This window comes from Triturus cristatus, chromosome 8 (genome assembly GCF_964204655.1).
Source record: "Triturus cristatus chromosome 8, aTriCri1.1, whole genome shotgun sequence".
Taxonomy (NCBI): domain Eukaryota; kingdom Metazoa; phylum Chordata; class Amphibia; order Caudata; family Salamandridae; genus Triturus; species Triturus cristatus.
In genome coordinates, this window is record NC_140591.1 from 155,574,686 (window position 1) to 155,594,070 (window position 19,385).

General features: G+C 42.5%; 1 long non-coding RNA gene across 1 annotated transcript in view; it reads left to right on the forward strand.

The window, feature by feature from the left end:
* The first annotated feature begins 19,083 nt into the window (after window positions 1-19,083).
* LOC146801735 (uncharacterized) overlaps window positions 19,084-19,385 on the forward strand; it is a 55,185-nt gene continuing 54,883 nt past the window's right edge. Inside the window, exon 1 of the long non-coding RNA XR_014967649.1 lies at window positions 19,084-19,166. This is a non-coding gene — a long non-coding RNA (uncharacterized LOC146801735). The remainder of the gene's footprint in view (window positions 19,167-19,385) is intronic.

Here is a 19,385-nt window from a genome sequence, read left to right on the forward strand (position 1 = left end):
CTGCTCCGAACACCATTTCCCCTCCCAGAATATGCCGAAACCATTTGCACCGGAAGCGTCAGAGTATAACTGTATTTCCCAATGAAAATCCGCCTCCAACGACCAGATTGTGACGCCGTTGAAATCTTCCAGAAAATGCAGCCATACCACCAAATCAGCCCTTATATGAGACGTAACTCTGATCCTGTGATGAGGCAGCAGGATGCCCGACATGGCAAACCCCAATCTTCTGCAAAATGACCTGCCCGCCCTGACCACCCTGCAAGCAAAGTTCAAATGACCAAGCAAACACTGTACCTCACACAACTTCAACTTGTCGGCTCTTATGGCATATTCTAGAAGCCTGGTGATCTCGGTCACTTTTTTCTTCGGTAACCTAGCCTCCATTTTATGGGTGTCCACTTCAATACCTAGGTAAGTTAGGCAACTGCTAGGCCCTTCAGTTTTTTCTGGTGCTAAAGGAACACCCATCTCCTGCGTGAATGTTTGAAAATCTTTCAACGCCTTTCCACATTGCTGGGAACCTGCTGAACCCATGAAAAGAAAATCATCTAAATAGTGTGTTACTCCCGTGTGACCTGTCACCCATGAAAAACACCACTGTAAAAATGAGCTAAACGCCTCAAACAGCCTGCAAGATGTTGCACAACCCATGGGGAGGGCCTTATCCACAAAAAATTGTCCCTCAAATGAATGCCAAGTAAACAAAAATCTGAGGGGTGAACAGGTAATAGCCGGAAAGCCGACTTGATGTCGCATTTCGCCAGTTCTGAATCTTGCCCTGCCAGCCTTATCATACCCAGCGCTGTATCCACTGATGCAAACGTAACCATGGAGTCTTCCCTGGCAATGAAGTCGTTTATAGATGCCCCATGTGGCCACGAAAGATGTTGGATCATGCGGAATTCGCCTTCCGCTTTCTTGGGGACCACACCCAGAGGTGACACCATAAGATCTTCCAACGGCCATGTAACAAAAGGGCCTGCCATCCTACCCTCAGCCACTTCTGTGAACAATTTCTTCCTCACCACATGTGGAAACTCTTCAGCAGACTTAAGATTTTTTGCAAAACGGCGAATTCTGGGTCCCTGATACCCTAGCTTGAACCCTTCTTTAAACCCCCACTCGAGCAGAGCTGCCTCCTGCGTGTCGGGGTAATGCGCCAAGTATACCGCCATTCTGACCATGTTAATTGGTGTAAAAGCCTTTGATTCCAGGTTGTAAGCCTCCTCCCCTCCCCCTACCTGGCAAACTGCTCCCCTCCCAATGCTGCTGTTCCCCAAAACATTGAGTAACTGCGTGTCTACCTCCACATCGAGAGCATTCATGTTTGTATTTACAGGGGTATTTATTACAAAATCCCTTGTTAAAGTTCCAACAAGCGCCGGACATGGAATTTTGTTGCTTGTTCCAACTGCCCACCCCCACAAGGGTGGGCTTATTTTGAAAGGGCCGATTGTGAACTGCTAAACCACTTGCTGTATGCATGGCTGCCGGGGGCCTTTGTGGATTCATCAATTGCACCCAAAGCTCGTTGTCCACCTCACCCCATGGTTTTTCGGGTATCAGCACTAATCGTGCCCTGAATTCTTCGTCATACCGAAGCCAGGCATACCCCCCAAATTCAATGGCCGCTTTCCTGATGGTATCCATATATTTAAAAATTGCCACTGACTTATCGGGGAAACGTTCGCAATATACACTTGCGAAAATGAGGAACGCCGAGGTCCATGAATCTATGTTGGTGGGCACCCTAGGCCTCTTGGCTAACTCCCATGCCTCTTCTTTGGAGCCCTCTTTCGCCTGGACCTCTCTAACTTAAGTACATCCACAAACTCCCCCTTCCAAATTTTCTCTTTCGTAACCTTCGACACGTGAGAACCCAATGGCATAGAGAGACCCCTGTAAGGCAAGCGCTTCAAAACGGATGACTGTGGTGTGCTAACCTCCGTTTTTGCCCCCGTATTGTTACTCACAGGCCCCTGATTTTTTGCGTCAGAGCCCGCTATATCTGTAACCACCTGACTAACCGCACCTAACGTTGACTTCATCAGCCGTGCCCACACTTTTATCAACACCCAAAATCTTACAACGAGACTTCACAAATGCCTCACCTGTAGGTATAACCTGTCTGTCATCCGGCAACATTCTCCTCTTTCTCCCAGCGAAATCCGTACTTGACTTGGTCCCCTTTATCGCGTCAGCCTGTGTGTTTCCCTGTGAAAAATAATTTCTGGAAAGTTCTTTAGTAGACCCCCCCAAGAAACAAGGAAAAGTCCTGCGCCTGGGTATCTTCTTCCCCAATTTCCCCTTCTTCTAAAGACACATTGTCAAATTCAACGGACTTGTCCTTCAAACCCCCATCCTTTCCTACTCTACCACCCCTTGAGCTACAACCAGGAAGCTCCCCATCCCCAACACCCCCATCATAAACACTCCATTTGATCCCTTGTGCAAAACGAGACGCTTTCTTAGGATCCAACGGCGTGGGGAATTTTGCCAAAAAATCCCCTTCTCGTCCATTTCGGTCGTTGCAGGACGCCAAAAGCCTGGTCGGTCTACTCCCACTGCCCTTTTTTGTGCATGGCAGCGTTTCGCCCACGGAGGGCTGCAAGGTGCTTGACCCCGCAGCCGCTGTCGCTCCAACTCCTTTAAAACGGGAGAGACGCTCCGTATCTCTAATTTCTTTAGGCAGCCAAACCCACTGACCCTCTTCTGCCTCTTCAAGGCCGCCTTGCCTCTTGCTTCCCCCATGTCGCCGGTGTAAACATGTGAGGAAACCCCCCCCCCAGATGCCAACCCCGACCTCCCCGCTAAAAACGATTCCCCTTCATTGCCATGTTGCGTAACAGCATCACCTGTACCACCCGTACGTTCTCCTTGCCCTGAGCATGACAATAACTCTCCCCCTGCACTGGAAAACATAGGTGATAAACTCCGTTCCCCAAGAGGTTTGGTAGCGAAAACTGAACCACCTAACTTCTCTTTATTAAATATAAAAATGTCATGTTTATGTGGCGCCAATGCTTGATTATTTCCTTGTGCCACATGTAATTCTTGACAATGCCCACCAGATGGCGTATTTTCTTTCCCCTTCGAGCCCTCGACTGAATTCAGGGAAACCAAGCCTTTACTTGTTGTGACCTGTTGCTGAGGTAACAGGACCTTATTAGCGCGTGTGCACGGCCTGCCCCTCCCTCTCCTCAACTGCGCCGTTGCAGGCACAACACCCTGAGCCTGAGGAAGCGAAGCGCCACCCTCCTGTGATAAGGACAAATCTTTCACATTCTCCCCACAAAGCGAAGGAGCCGGAGAACTTTCACTAGACAGGCATGCTAACACGGCCGCAGACACACCTCCCGCCGCCCCCCGTGTCTTCCTATCGAGCCCCACCCAAGCCTGTGATAACACTCCGGGCCTGATCAAATCTTCCCGGCCCGCCTCACATAGCACACGCAGCGGTTCGCGAACTGAAGCGGCTGCATCCATACTTCAAGTTTACAAAAACCCCCTCAAAGGAAATACTTTCTTCACGCTACCTCCTCAAGAAACGCGACCGCCCTCAAAACGCGACCGCCACCTCCGTAACCCCTCAGGAGCTGTGTGTGACGGTTATGACGTCACCACAGCGCTCGCGCCGCCCCGGCTCCCTTCCTAACGCGCGCGCCACCTGTCAGGGCATACCATTGCCCGAAGCAACCCGGGGGTGGACAATCTGCAATTGCCACCCCCAGGAGCCCCCAGTTCACATCTTTTTGGCCGGGTTAAATTGGATTCTTTTATGGATTGGATTAAGTGCGTACTGTTACACATGCTTTCATTTGAAGGTCCTTGATTTTTGGCAAATGTTAGAAAAATTAAATGGGCTAGTGGCAGTCAGCTGCAGGTAAATCAGGACTTGCTGTGCCATTGACACTATCCCAGCTCTTCCAGTATATACGTTGCAGTAACAAGGAATTTCCTATTTTTACTAAAATGCATCAAAAGCATCATATTTTTCACCTTTTACAGTGGCGGTGAGCTGCAAGTACGACGTGCCCTGCTACTAACACTGTATCTCCTTTTATGTTTTTTAAAAGCCACCATATTTTTTCGTATTTCACAGTGGCAGTGAGCTGCACGTTAAGCAGGACTTCCCATGCCACTGACACGATCCCAGCCCTTCCAGTATGTCTGACGCAGTAATATAGATTGTTTTTTATTTTACTAAAAGGCACCATATGTTTTACCTCTTACAGCGGCAGATTAAATTGGGGGTTTGGTTTGAAAAAGAAAGGCAGCTTTAATAACACAAGCATTTGCAATGCAATAGGTGTCACATTTGTGAGAGTTTAAGCTATTTGCATTGTAAATGACAATGTCTTATTTATATGATTTGATGAGTAACACATAAATTAAAGACAGTGTCATTTACAATGCCAATAGCTCAAACTCGCGTAAATGTGAGACCTATTGCATTGCAAATGCTTGTTTGATCTTCGGACTACCGCCAAAATAAACAGGCCTTCTTTTATCTTCGAATGCTGTCCGAGCCGTCCGTAAGTAATGCTGTAGGAGCTTTTTTTAAAAGCGCCCTGCAATTGCGGAAAATATATTAATAAATTAATTCATTTTTAGCATATTTTTATTTTAACATAGTGTGTGCCTTTAAGTCAGCGATTTTTCAATTCCTTGTTATGCCTTTTATAGATGTACTTATGAACCTGTATTTTGCTTTTATGTATATATGTATTATTCTGTGTTATCGTTTCTATGAATGTGATGTACTGGTATTTGCATTTTCTTACTTTTTATTCTTTTTTATTTATTTTTTAATAATCAAATAACGATTTACATCAATGATTTTTATGAAAATGTACTCTAAAATTTTAGATTTAAATGTCATTGTCTCTTTGTAGTGAAACGCCGTGAATGTGAATTTTCGATGTTAATCCAGTGGCAAGTTCTACAATTGTGTTTTGAAATGTAAGAGCTTTGGAAATGACAAGGATAGCTTCACCTACCAAGTAAACAGAACTTAGAATTCCTATTGCAGTTGAAACCTGAAAGTTAACATACTTGGAATGTTTCACTTCTCCAGGTCAGCCAATCAGAACAAGGGAGCTTAAGGGCGCGCCTTACTGTTGAGTGATCTAATACCAAAAGAAGATTCAAACTTGTTAAGCATGGTTTTACTCTAACATGCAAATGTTGTGGCGTTGTTTGCAGAGGTAAAGAGCTACTGGGCAGCTGTACTGATATGTTTTTACAGTCTCTCCTGTCAAATGCTCCAGTTTTTGTCATGTTTACTGTGGCACTGAGTACAAGTAAAAGTTAACCAATTTAAGTTTGCCAGTCATTTGGCTGGTTTTGGAGCAGGACACAACCATTGGACCCCCAGGATAATGATTGCCACATATAGCAGCCTCAAAACAAAGGGGACTTCAACTCAAACAAGCTAAATTTGCAATATTTTTGCTACTGCCACAAAATGTGCCTGTCATAGTATAGCATGATAGATGTGCAAATCCAGCAAACCAGTACCCACCTTGCAGCAGCAGAGAGATTTCAAGAGTGATGTCCAGTGCCAGAGAGAGTGCAGATTTCAATTTTAAAGCAGTGCTCTTCCTGGTGCCACTCTGGCAGCTCAACTCATAATGTTAAATACACAGTGCTTCAGGAAGCTGTTACTGTATTCTCCTCCACCCGCCTCATATTTAGTTAAGGTGGCAGGATGGAGGAAAGTAAGACAGGCTAAAGTAAAATCACCCTCCACCACCACAGGGAACTACACTGGCTCCCAATATACAAACACCCTCAATTCAGATTCCTCACACCCACACATTCAAGGCACTACACAACTTAGGCCCTTCATACCTGAACAGTCGCATCTCCTTCCACCAACAATCCAGACACCTCTGCTCCGCAGGACTCCTACTCAGACACATTCCACTCATACACAGAACCAGATCAGGAGGGTGAGCGTTCTTTTACTTCACTCCTGAAGTTTGGAACGACCTCCCACTTAAAACCAGAGCCTCCTCTTCTCTTCTTGAATTCTGCAAGAAACTGAAGATCTGGCTTTTCAATTATCCAACCTACCATAGGCAGAGCTGAGCACACACACCTGCTCAGCACCAGGATACCCTGGCGGGTGATAGTGTACTTTACAAACGCACATACAACATTGTACTTCACGCAGCTAATAATGATCCGTGTTTCAGAAACATATTTAGGTCGGGTGGAGTGAGAGTTCAGGAAATCAAGTGCAAAGTTGAGAAAAGGGGGTAGAAAAATGTAGATTCTCAGAGGTTTACTGGTTAAAAAAATCATGATTTTATTAAAGGCTAGGAGACAAGCATTATGTGTACCTTTTATTCACCACTTCTGATGCAGCACTTAAAAGCTTCATGTAGAACAGTATGAAGTCACAAAAACACTAGAACATTCAACATATTAAAGTCTCTCAACATTCTAAACTCATCCTCTTTTGTTTCTCTTCTCTCTTCTTTGAAAATATTCTCCAAACCTCTTTTCCACAAATCCCATTAGCATATCATTGTTGAGCTTCAATAAAAAACACAACCCATTTTTACCATTTCCGTACTATTTTTTTTTAAAACCCAAAAACCTTATCTTAAACTTTAAATTATACTTAAATCTTTAAATATATACCAACTTTCCCCTACACCACTCACATGGGAGAATTGTATGGATAGTGCTAGTTTCCTAGTCTTTAATGAAATCACGATTCTCTAAGCAGTAAACCTCTGAGAATCGACATTTTATGTCAAGACAGCAGACTAGCATTGTGCATGTTCAAAGCTTTTTAAAGAATGTTCTGTAACATGTTTCACTGGCCTAAAATAGAAATCTCTAAACACCCTGTCATTTGACCAATCCGCTGCTTTAAGAATATCACTTAAACTGCCACCTGCACTAAAAGTTTTAGAAGCCATCGCACCACGAATTGAATGTGCTTTAAATTTGTCCAAATTGACTCCTGTCTCACGCATCATGCTCTTGAACCATCTCGCAACAGTAGCCACCGAAACTGCACCATGAGGTTTCACATAAGAAATCAACAATTGATCTTCTCCTGCGCACCTGAATTCACTCATCCTCAAATCATACTCCCTAATACATCTCTCCACACACAATTTGGGATGATCAATAAATCTTGGATAACATTTTTTATCAGACATAGTCTTTGTTCTCCTCTTACCACAAATAACACTCCTTCAGGATGGAAAAGCCTACCTGAATCATCCAAAGCTCTCACATCTGACAGCCTTCTAAAGTATATCATACATATTAAAGTAGCAAACGTCCATGACAATTACTTTAAAGTCAAAAATGTATTTACTGGCCATCCTTCAAACAATCTCCAAATCACATTTACATCCCAAAGAAAAGAATATATTGACCCTGGTGGATTCTTTATACAAATGCCCTAAATAATCCTACAAACTAATTGACTGTTCCCTACTGAAATTCCATCAACCAAAGAATGACCAGCCGCTATTGCTATCAGAATCTCATCTGCCTCAACAGGATCCAATTCCCTTTCCATGCACCAATGTATCCAAACCTTCCAAGTGCACGAATATCTTTTCCTTGCCCCTGGAGCCCATGATTCATATAACAATTCTGCAGCCTCTCCTGATAACTTCTCGAATCTTCCTAATTTCCTCAAATGCTCCAAACTGGAAGGTTGAGCGCCCCTGTTTCCACCAAAGGGTGTTCCTGACCGTCTACATCCCCTAAAAGACCATTCTTTGCTCTTACCAAAAAAGGATCCCCCACTGCCATTTCCATTGCTGAAGGGTACCATGCTTGTTTTGTCCAAAAAGGAGTTATCAAAACCAATCTGCACTCCTGATTCCTCACCTGTTTCAATACCCTGTGAATCATTGAAAAAGGAAGGAACGCATAACCTCTCATGCCTTTCCAATTCAGATTGAATGCATGTACTGCTATTGCTCCTGGATCTGGTCTCCAACTCACATACTTCTCCAATTGATTTGTTAATCCTGATGCAAAAAGATCTACATCTAAACGCCCTGATTCCTCCCGAATCCTTTGGATAACCAACGGGCTCAGTTTCCAGTCACTGAAATCCTTCAAATATCGTGAATTCCAATCTGCAACCAAATTCTCCTTCCCTGGAAGATATTGAGCTGACACACTTATTGTGTTCCATGCAAAAATTCCCCATATCCTTTGCTAACTCTGTCATTCCCTCTGATCTGCTGCTGCCTAATTTGTTTATGTACGTTACTGCAGAAATATTGTCCATTTTCAACATAACTGCAGCTCTCTGAATTTTCTCTCTGAAACTGCGAACCGCCAAAACACCTGCTTTCATCTCTAGACAATTTATGTGCATTCTCCTCTCTTGCAAATTCCATCTTCCACCTATCTCCTGTGCAACTAATCTCGCACCCCATCCTAAATTGCTTGCGTCCGTCTCTAACGCATAATCTGGGCTCGTTCCAAAAATCACTCGTTCGTTCCAAGTTTTGAGGTTCTCTAACCACCAAACCAACTCCTCCTGAGCTTCAATATCCAACCTCACCTTGTCCCCATACCAGACACCCCTGTTCAATCCAGCTTTTTTTACCCTTTGTAAAGCTCTGTAATGTAATGGCCCCAGAAAAAGAGCCTGTATTGACGAGGAAAGAAGACCAATTGCTAATTGTCTCAAACTTACCTCCTCTTTCTTTAATAGCCATTTCACTTCTCTTCTCATCAAACCAACTTTTCTCTCTGGTAACTCCAATTCTTTCTTCACAGTGTCCACCACAAAGCCTATAAACTCTATTCTCTGAGTTGGAACCACAACTGACTTTTCCATATTTATCACAAAACCCAAGTTCTTCAAAACACTCTGTGTTCCAGTAAGATCTCCACACTTTCGTCCATTATCAAAATGTCATCCAAATATATTAACAAATGTATTCCTCTTTCTCTTAAAAAACCTTCAACAGATCTCATCACTTTTGAAAAACACCAAGGTGCTGACGATAGCCCGAACGGAAGACACACAAATTGAAAAAGTTTTCCCTTCCATCTGAACTGAAGGTAACACTGCCTCTCCTGAGCAATCGGAATTGAAAAATACACATTCTTCAAATCTATTTTTATCAACCAATCCCTGTTCAACAATATATCTCTTAACAGATGGATTCCCTCCATCTTGAAGTGTCTGTAAATAACAAATTGGTTCAAAACCCTCAAAGGTATTACTGGTCTCCAACTTTTGTCTATTTTTTCTACTACATAAAGAGTACTTACAAACCCTTTCTTGCATTCTGGAATTTCTATAATCGCCTTTTTCTCCTTCATCTTTTCTATTTCTTTCTCTACAATCCCTTGAACTTCTTCTTTGAACATAATCACTCTTGGTTCCTTTTCATGAAAAGGTTTCGACACAAAATCTATCATAAAGCCTCTGACTACTCCTAAGACCCATGAATCCTCTGTTATTTCCTTTTGTTTCTCTATGAAATCTTTCAACCTTCCTCCTGTGTTTTTCTGGATGAAACCAATTGGATCTTTCGTACTCACCCTGATTTGATTGATTTCCAGATTGGGAACCCCCACTTCCACGACTATATCTGCTCCTGCCAGCTCTTCCTCTCTGTGAAAACAGTGTTCCTGGGTAAGAGGTTCCTCTTTAACTTCCTCTACCTTGAAATATACCTCCTCCTTGGTGAAATGGGCCTCTTCCATGTGAACCGCCGAAAGTCTGACCCCGCCTTCCGGCCCTTCCATATAAACCATTGTTACCAAAAACACTCCTCATTGATGCATGAGCCTTAGCCAATGCTGTGAAAGTCTGGACATGTTTGCCCAAAGACTTAACCAAACCTTCTCCAAAAAGTAACCCTCTCGATTCTTCACTTGATTCTTTCTTTGCGAAATTGCCCAGCTTTGGACTAAATCTGAATAACACCGCTTTCCTTCTCTCTGCAATTAAGCTTGCATTGGCATTTCCAATGAAACAAATAGCTCCCTGGCTCCATCCTCTCAAAAGATTAATATCCAGCTCTGTTTAATTTAGATATGATTCTTCAACCATATCAAAGATTCGGGAAACTGGTCCTAATATGTCTAACAACTTGTCTTCACATTGTTTGAGTGATCTTTCAAGACCTTTCTTTGGATCACATCCTAATTTAAATAAATATGTAATTAGATCTGGATCTAAATTCGGTGTCATTGACTCCTTGACATCAATTATGGGCCGAGAACATTCAGTTCTCATTAAATTTCTTTCATTCCTTCCAAACGGACGTCTAATCCAGAATTTAATATAGTTCGCTACATGACTCATAGGCCACCATTCCGAACTTCTCGGATGTTTAATTTAAGCTGGGTTACATAAAGTTTGGCCCTTCGGTCAATTACCTTGTTAATATTACTTTTACTGGTGCTTCCTAAATGTGAAAACTCATCTGGATCTTTATTGTAATCCAGGTCCAAAACATATTCATCCATCTCATTATTCTCATCAAGATGCGTCCAGACAGGCTCTTCGCCCTTTTCATTTGCAGGGTTAACCTGCCTCTTTTTTGTGCCACCTTTGACACCAAACATTGACCTTCCACTAGTTGAAGGACCATCTTTTTTATTCAAAGAATCCGTCTTTTTTACTTTATGTTTTCCTTTTTTCAAAATATTCCTCCTGGACCTTTTTTCACATACTCTACCTCCTCAGAAATACTCCAAACCTCTTCCTCATCCCTTTCAATATTCCTTTTTCCTTCCTTTACCAATCTTTTTAGGGTCTCCTCTCCATTGTCTCCTAACTTTAATCAATTATTCCTGCACCTCGTTGGTGCCTGACTCCTCTTTTTTACTCATTCTATATATATATTTATTTTTAATGCTTAACCTTTAAAATTATTTTCCTTCTTATTTCCTCTTAAACCTGTTTAAACTTTTCTTTACCTTATTTTTAAAAAATTTATTTGATTAATTAATTCAAATAACTCCCTTTTTTAACTTCATTAAAATCGCATCGTTTTCTGCTAAATTGCATCCGACGTTAAAATTAACAACTGTAAACTGCAACTGACTCGGCTCAAGTCACGTTGCCTAGAAACCCTTCCATACGAAAACACGTCTCTCGCCGTATCAGAAAAATGCCCAAATTTCTCACAAAGCTGTATGCAGAGCATACAGCATACACGCTCAACTTCCTTCTGAAAATAATCCCAACTCTTTGTTCGAATTCCGAAAACTAAGCGTCAGGACTCTGCGCTTCCTTCGCGTCTTAAACATGATGCATCAGCACTCTCTCCCTCGCGCTTTCACGTGCTCCGACTCATTTCCATTTTCAAATGGCAACACAACGGTTAGAATTTACCATTTCTAACATTATATACCTAATTAAATGATTTTCTAATCTATTTTTATGATAAAATAAATAAATATTACTACACAAATATAATACCATTTAAATATCTAAATCAACATGTAAATAACCGTAAATTCAATAAAAATTAATTATATGTATTTCTTCAAATTCATTACAAGCATGAAAGAGATATACTTATCTGCTCAGAAGCAGCAAACAAAAGAGGATGAGTTTGGAATGTTGAGAGACTTTAATATGTTGAATGTTCTAGTGTTTTTGTGACTTCATACTGTTATGCATGAAGCTTTTAAGTGCTGCATCAGAAGTGGTTAATAAAAGCTTATGCATAATGCTATTCTCCTGTCTTGACATAAAATTTGTGTTTTTTGGGGGAAGGAGGCAGGAGGATGAGTGGCACAGAGGAGAATCAAAAGAGTTTACAATTGGCAGAAAAATTGATGCTGCAGCAATGGAGGCAGGAAGATGAATGGCACAGCATCACAGGGGAAACAGAGGAAGGAAAAGAGTTGCCACCGGAAGGTGACAGAAAAGTGGTCCTGAATGGTTATGTGAGAAAAAGAAAGAATGAAACGTGAGGGGGTGGAGAAAAAGAAGTGCCATGGGGCAGGGTGGCCAGGAGAATGGCTAGACATTCACATACCTGCTTAGTCCTGGTCTCCTGTAGCCTGTTCCTCCTGGCAGTAGGGAAGAATTGAGCATCCCGAAGACCTGCTCCTCTTTCACAGTATGCTCTTATTGTTATCACCGGAGAGTAGAAAGGACGAAAATACATCTCCCTGTCCTAGCCTCCTTTTATTGGTTCTGCAGTAGCACAGTCAATATAAGGAGAATTGAATCATGTTTTATTTTAAAGTGTTTGCGGGACTTTGGTTAAAAATTGTGAGGTTTTATAAATATTTAGTATTTCAATCAATAAGAGTGAGATGTTGGTTAACTTTGGTCTGAGCCCTGGTCAACCACAATTCCTCTCAGGGGGAAGTCACAAGCAACCCTATACTAGCTTGGGAAAGAGCAGTCAGACTACACTTCAAACAGTAACACTGTAAAAACACACCACAAATAGTTTAGACACACAGAGCAAAGTATAATAAATTAAAGAACACCGAAATGATAAAAATCTAATCAGCAGAACTAGAGGTATGAATTTTTAAAGATGTTAGTTAAAATAGCTCCAGAAAAGTATAAAAACCCAAACGGGGATTTCAAAATTGCAATGAGTTTCTGACTTCAGACTTCACTATAAGTTAGGACTTTTCATCTCAATTCCAAAGACACCAAACATGAATTGGACAACAGCTCCCATTTGGAATTTGCAGCTTATTAAATGCAATAAGGCAACTCAAATGTTATCCTATGGGAGAGGTAGGCATTGCAGTAATAAAAAACAAATGTAAGAGTTTTGCACTACCAAGATATAAAACTTAAAGGTACATCTCCAGTTTTTTTTAAATACACTGCACCCTCACCTCTGGGCTGTCCAGGGCCTACCCTAGGGGCTACTTATATGTATTTAAAAAAGAAGGTTTGGGCCTAGCAAGAGGTTTGTCTTGCCAGGTCGACATGAAAGTTTTAAAACTGCACTCACAGGCTGCAATGGCAGGCCTGAGGCATGCTTAAAGGGTCACTTAAGTGGGTCCAATGTTATCTTGTTTTAAGGAGTGAACACACGAACTTTAGCACTGGCTACCAGTGGTTAAGTGTGCAGACTCTTAAGGCCAGCTAAAACGAGATCAGCAAAAATGGAAGAGTAAAGAAAAATGTTTTAGAGAAGACCACATAAGGCTGACAGGTCTAACAAATTTCCAAAGAGACTATGTAGAAAAGAGTGATTACTTACATTGGCCACCCCTGCCATAGTGTCAAGAGAACAGTCGAGGATTGATACATTCAAAATTCAATTTATTGTATAAATGGCGCCCTGTTGTCAACTTGCAGAATCAAAACACAAAGTCATTCTTGTCAACTACTGTTGTTCAATATCTTTGTACCCAATGCAATGACACCATCACTTGCTGGCCCAAACAGTCACTACTCCAAAGCCTCCCTACCTACAACAGTATTCGTCAGTGCCAGAATCACCATCTATTGCACAATGCTGTACTCACCTGCTGCCCTCAATATCACGGGATCACAGTCATCCGTAACTTGTGAACAAGAATTTGTCGAAAACGTTTGCAGGTAAGTAAACATACAATTTCCATGATTGTAAATTTTTCTCAGAAAATATTATGGAAAATTATAACCACTGCAATGTGCATTAAAAACATTCTCTGTCACAGAATCTAAAAATCAATTCTGGACACAAACATCTTTGTCAGTGTCTCTGGGAGTTACGAGGTACTTGGTGAATCACTGCACACCATATCCAGAAATCTCCACTTTCCTGGTGCAGATCTTCAAGACTTCATAGGAGACATTGACACAATGGTTCCTATGCAGGCACTGAGGGGCCTGAGTCACAAAGGCAAACTTACATTTTTGTGTACATTTACGATTGTTTGCTATTCACAAAAACATTTTCCTTGAGTAACTCACATGGGACTGATGAACTTATGGAACGATCCCGTAAACGCTGTCTTTCCCTCTAAAATAGAAATGAAGAGGATATATTGGGAGATGATTACTTCTGAAAAATGCGCTGCTAATGTTTCTACCCACCTTGCAGGGCGCTTTCTTCAATTCAAGCCCCTTCCTGCATTAGAACCGTATTGGGACGCAATCAAAAAACCAATGGATCGCAAGGTATACTTTCAATTTAGGGTAGGTTGTTTACCAATAAGGTCATTTACCTCAAGGTGGGCATGTTCTGGTGATGACAAATGCCCAAAATGTAAGGACAAGATAGAATGTATGAGTCATTTTTTGTTCTTTTGTCCTTTATATGTTGCCCCAAGAAGTAAATGGATAATACCTACCTGTCGCATAATCGGTTTCCACAAACATGAGGAGGCATTGAGGATACTGTGTACAGACTCTAGCCTCTTAATATCAATATCCATGGCAACATTTTTAAAATGGCCTTGGCTTATTCGATCAAAGGAAGTCGATCAGTTAGATAAAAGTCGTGTAGGAGCAGTCTGTAATGAATCAAGTGAAGTAAGGTGATTTATCCCCTATAATCTATTTTTTTAGAATTTTCGACATAAAAATTGAGTATAGTTGAATTAATTTTGAAATGTAGTGATAAATTTTTAACTATTTATATAATTGTTTTTTTAACGTATACTGTATTTGTACATGTGATGCTTTTATGACTTTTTTGTCGAATAAAGTTTACTGAACTGGAGTAACTCACATGTTTTATGCAGCCGCTCAGCAAAAATGATTGTTACTAATAGTCCTGGGAGTTTTTTTCCCAAGGTGTGGGCCTAATTGGTGTTTTTTTATGCCGGAGCCACCAGGATTTTCCTAGTGGTCTCAAACAGGAAAAAAGTAAATCAGAACGTCTGCCATAAATATGGGGGATAGTCTGAGGTTCTTGGCCCAGTGTTTGGTGGGCCATCGGTCTAAGGTTTCCACCGGTGGATCCAGCGGAGCATCACTGGAGGAAACCTGATCTTTAAATTAATTCTAAATAGAGCGGGTAAACCTACAATTTGCTTCACAGGGTACCCTGCCTGCTGAACTCTAAATCACCCCATATCTCTCTCTTTCCATTGATTTATTATTCCACACTTAACAGCCAGGTCATTGACAAACTTGGACTGGAACTTCCACTCCTAGACTGGCTTTTCCTCACCTGCACAGGTAAGTCTGGTACCCATGATACAATTCAATGCTCAGTTTGGCAAAAGGTGAATCGAAGACATTTTTGAGTGCCCTCCAACTCCTCTTAAGTGGTTTCTGTGTTATGGCTGTTCAATGTAACTGGACAATACTCCATGCTTATGTGTTATTGCTTAAAGGTTGACTCTATTTTTGTTTCATTATAGGTCAGCATCAATCTCATCGTGTACAGTCGTAGCTCTTTGGAGGGACATGTCCTCCGAGAGACAGCAGTTTAGGTTTTACGTTAGTGAATGTAAACAAGTCCAGTTACTTGAGGTATGCGATGCCCTGTAGGTGTAAATCACATTAAAATCAGTGTTCAATGAATTATGCAGCTCACAGTACTTAACAATATCGATTACACTATTTTCTTATTTACGGGTGGGTTCAAAAATCAATGGGTATTTTTACAGATAGCAACCCTTGTAAATGCAGATATCAGGCAGGGTAAGACAACGTTTTAATCTGTAATTAATTGGGTTTGTATTTCTTGTCATTATAGCCTTAATGGATTTGTGAATAGTTTGCACACATTTTGGCTGTCTTTGATACCATACTCCTAAGAACAGAAAAACAAAACTTTATACTAAAATGTAGTAATTTTATGCATGCAGGTTCTGTTTTTGTTACTATTTAAAGTGCCTAAAACAATGTTACCATTTGTATGGACAGTCCAGATATTCAACTTCATGGAAAGTCATTAAATTAACGTATTGAATATGGGTAGAAAATAAAATAATTGTATTGTTTTTATTAAAATAAAAAAACTGTTTTCCCTACACCAGTGTAAGTGTTTACTTGTTGTATGCTGTGCTTTAAGAAACCAGCGTTTCTCCTTATCTGTTGAGTTAATTGATGGTGCAAGAGGAGGGAAAGCACACGTGCATTAGTATGATGCATGGGACATTACAGGGATGAATGGAACCCTTAGATGTGGATTTTACAGCAAGGATGATGTGCTGAAAACCATGCCCATCTCTAGCAGTACCGCTATCCCTCTAGACCTTATCCGTCTAGGAAAAAGACCAATAATTTCTGGGTCTGGCTAGAGGCAGTATTAGTTGTTACTCAAGTTCATATGATTGAGAAAACACACACAGTGAGGGACTTTGGGTTGGCCCTGTTAGGCTATTGCAGGAAACACTGAACGGTTTAGTGGTAGTGTAACACTGCGCCTGGAAGGTTGGACCTTTTTTAGTCTGCCTTTGTTTTGGTACTGTTTGGTTCCTCCCCCTTCATTCATTGCTTTTTTTGTATTGTGTTTCATATTTTGGAACAGAATACAGAAGAGTTTATGGGCTTTTGGTGGCAATAGAGAGGGGATAATATGAACAATAAACTATAGCAGTGATGACTGAAATAGCTCAATCCCTGAACTCCATCCCCCTGTTCTCCTTTCAATACTATGGGTAATCTCTCATCTAAAATGGGAGACACATCAAACTGTTGACTGCCAGCTGCCATCTTAGATGAGGGAGTTTTGCTTACAATTCAGTGTGGTTTGAGGACTGTGCCATTTGATATTGGTATCCGGGATCTGCATAGCTGCTAGGGCCCATTGCAGGCACCACTTCTATGTCAGTAAGAGGTCATTCCCAGCCTTCTGGTACCTCGTCTCATGGTGTAGCTCAGAGCACCAAAAGCGCACCCCCACCATGGCCTGTATCACCTCTGCCTAGCAGTGCTGAGAGCTTGAGTGACACCAGGCCACCCACTCACTCAGCAGGTACAGAAGTGGGTGGTAGCCAGACTGAAGGAAGGCGGCAGTAAGACAAGCCCAAAGTCATCTGGTGAGACTGAAAATTGTGGGATGTCCTGGAGGAGCACAGTTTGAGAGATGAGACGTAATCCATGGGGGACAGAATAGGGACTGCTAGGCAAGGGAGCACAGCACACCGTCATGGCTATGAGCAAACACGGACTCATTCCGCAAGCCTCTATCTCTGCGCAGTGCCACAGCAGCTCAGATATAGCATTCCTAGAACTACAACTACTCTATAGACCACCTTAGCAAATGTTGTCCTTAGGGTGACAATGTCAAACAAGCTTTGAAAGTGAATCAGGGTTCCTTATCTCTGGCCTGTCTTATCTTTTGTTTGCTGCAGCATTGCGCCCAAGTGCGAAATCAAAAATAAATGAAAGGTGAGTCGCGCTCTCTGGGGGCCAAAGTCGCTCATGCCCCAAAGTACTCGTCTTCCACATCCACATGTGTATCTTGAACTCGCTTACCCACTGTATGCTTCCATTGATTTTTGAATTTGCATTCACAAATGGCTGCTATTAATCATGGTGTGCCACTCCCCGTACTCTCGCATACATCATTAGCATGGAACGCATCTGTAGATATGGCCGCCTCACAACCTTCAAAATCCAGTAACACAACTGCAATGTGGCCTGAGCAAGAGCCCCATGGAGATATTTGGGGCAGCACTGGTCCAACTGGATCATAACTGTGACACATTCATTCAGAGATGAGATACAATGTCCTCCTCTCTCTGGCCTTGATTGAATTGCCTGTCATTGCCCGGCTTGTAGGGTTTCCTCTCCCGAGTGCTTCAAGCCCCCTCCTTCATATCTACCTGGCGCTCTTCTTTGAGGGTGATCCCAAATTAAGTCAGCCCAAGAGGGATTACTTCCTGATATGGGCCATAGGTGGAAGCCCTCTCGGAGCACATGTATGTCATATCTTGGGCACTTTAGAGACACTGTCCCGCTTTCTTCACTGAACGAGTTTCAGCGCCGGATTCGCGTTCTGAACCGGATCCGGATTCCGGTCGGAAGTATAACCGGCAAAGAGGACTTTCATTTAGGACTTAAAGAGTCTTACAGCCCTGAAGAAGTCGTGGGGTTATCCCCAAACGATGAAACACGTGTTGTCTGGGCGTTGTTGGAAAAAAAGAACAAAAAAGTTTGGCCTTAGGCTCAGCATTTGAGGGTATTGGGTGTTTTCCCTCACCTTGCTGCACCGCATAGAAGTAGGACCCAATATTGACGCACACTCGACAGGCGCCGTTTCTCCTAGTGAATTTCACCCCCCTCCAGTGGAAGCATGTAAGTCTAGTTTCCCCTTGTGAATCGGACCCCCAGTCTCCACTTTCAAACTGACAGCTTTTCCTTCTCTGAGCTGCATGCCCAGCTGGAGATTTCAGCATTTCTTTAAAAATAATAGCACACGGTTAAAATGGTCAACTGATTGTTAGTTTACAGCTTTTAATTGGTACTGCGCTGTCACCGTTGCATTTTCACTGCTAGCTTAATGGTTTCTCCATAGAGAACAATCAAGTGAAAGCTAACCAGAAATTTAAACTGTCCTTCTTTCTGCACAGCAGTCATGAAATGGAAACACAAGCTTTGTATTTTCGAAACATTACTGAAAGGGAACGGTGAGCGATGTCCGCATTGTGCGTGCACATTTTTCAAACATGGCTGCCACGTTCAGTGATGTTCTTTCCGACATCCTCAACCCTTGGAATACGTATTTACATTATCTGGAATGATGACACCTTCACTGGCTTGAGGCCATTTTGATGGATGGGAATATCTTGACATCAGAACTTTGGGAATGAAAATGGGGTGCTGACGGGGCCGGCTTTAGGCAGTGAGACTGGTGCGGCTTCACTGGGCGCCGACGTGTAAAGGGGGCCCTTTTGCCTGATTGCAGGGAAGGAATCCGAGGAGGAGGTCATGGGTTGTGGGGGCGCCAAAAATAATTGTTGCACCGGGCGCCACCAGCGGTAAAGCCGGTGTTCCATAATGGATTGCTCCCCTCGGCAATGTGCTCCCCCTAAGCATGAGCGCATGCGTATTTCTTCGCGCACGCGCATGCATCAACAAAACATTCAGGCTGTATATCAGGCTATCAGGATCTGCTCCCCAACGCACAAGTCAACGCGCATGCGCGGAAGCATTGCCCTGCGCATGCGTCTTTGTCATGTATTCAAAGCTCCGGTGGCAACGTTACCTATTGTGGTTACCTAACCGTTACCAGTGATTGTGGATGTTGGTGCGTGGTGGCCGTTCGAGGAAGAAAAAGGTCTGTCTCTTCCTTTTCACGCCTATATATAGATAAGGTTCGCCCCTTTGTGGCCGTTCGGGACGGGCGGGTGGGCAGAAAAGACTTTTCCTTCTTACGAGAAGACGAGTACAGTGTCAGCTTCCGCTCTGCTGCTGGCAGCTGCCCCCATCTCTCTCTCTTTCTTCCTCTTCCCCCTCTTTCTGTCTGTCTCGCTCCTTCTCAGTTGCTGAAAACCGT